Below are 1616 nucleotides of genomic sequence, written 5' to 3'. Positions count from 1 at the left end.
TAGAATTATTTAAAAATATATCATTCATTATTTTAAAATTTAAAACAAAATTAATAATATAATAAGTATATATCCATATATCGATTGTTAATATATATTTTTAGATTGACATATTAAATAAAAATGATAATATAAATAAATGAAAATTAAGTGACTTTAATTTATAATTTATAAAAAATTGTGTAAAATTATATACTCACCCAAAACCCTAATATTGTTTGATTCAACCTAGATAATGTAATAAAAATTTATTTATTTAGATATTTTAATATATAACCTAATTTAATATTTTACTATATTACCTTACGTTACAAAATCAAATATTATTATTATTATTATTTAAATTTATGTTTTTTTAATTTCATATATTTTTTCCTTTTTTTTTAATATTACGTATTTCTTTTTACTTTATGGTTTTTTTCTTTTTTAAATCTTACATTTTTTTCTCTTTTTTTTTTAATTTTTTTTTGAACTTTATGAGTTTTTAATATTTTTTTACTTTCCTATATATATATATAATATCACATATTTTTATTTTATTTATTTATTTTTTATATTTTAAAATAAAAAATTTGTTATAAAAAATTTAAGGGTATTTTTATCCCAAAGTATAAATAATATTTTTTGGTCAAAAAATTCCATTAACCCATAATTAAGAAAAACCTCACTTTTTTAAAGTTTTCTGATTCCAGGTTGCATGCCTTTTTGATGATGTATCGACCATGGATCATTACTCAGGAATAGTCGATTACCTAAATCAAATAAGATTTTTATTGATAAACTTAGATGGATAACTAAGATTAGCAAGGATAAACCCTAACCAAACACACCCTTATATGTTGTATTCACATTTGATGAATCCATTGTTATTCTAAAAAAAATATATTTAGTAGAAATGAATGGTAGATCAAACAATCAAAAATATATTGATAAATCTACAATAGTGACCGTAACAACTTGAATTATCAAAAAAAAAAAAATCTAGTTTTACTTTTCATTTTTATTTAAATAAAATTTAGAAATACAAAGAATGTAATTTGTATCATTCACTTATTTAACCCATGTGGTACATCGAGATTCCATGATTACTTTGATTCACTTGTTGTGAAATCATAATAAAAATTGATTAAATATTTCTCACTTAAAGACTGTATCAGCTTTAAATCAAAACCTATAAAAATTTATTAAATGACTTTAAATTGACTAAATCGTATAAATTTTTTATGAGTGATTGGAACCATCTTGAACAATACCCATTTTCATCCAAATACACTTACAATTTTTATAAGTGAATTATAACTTAAACAAAAAGTCATTCCATCCAAATATATTTTTTAAATGCTTACACTTCTAAATTGAGATAACTTTGAGATCATGTTAGTAATTAACAGACATCTACCAGAGCCATAACGATTGTAACGACCCAACTTTTCCTATTTCGAGTTCTAAATGTCCTTAAAAATATTTGAAAATACTTTTAAAATATTCTAGAGACTTTTAGAAATTTTTAGAGTAGTTTTATATAATTTTTGAAGGTCGTTTGGTATTTTTACTAAACGAAAGAAGGTCCGACAAAAATAATGTTGAAGCCGAGATTCAAACCGTGGACCTCGGAC

Source organism: Zingiber officinale, chromosome 3B, assembly GCF_018446385.1.
Source record: "Zingiber officinale cultivar Zhangliang chromosome 3B, Zo_v1.1, whole genome shotgun sequence".
NCBI classification, from domain to species: Eukaryota; Viridiplantae; Streptophyta; class Magnoliopsida; order Zingiberales; family Zingiberaceae; genus Zingiber; species Zingiber officinale.
This window is presented reverse-complemented; position numbering follows the sequence as displayed.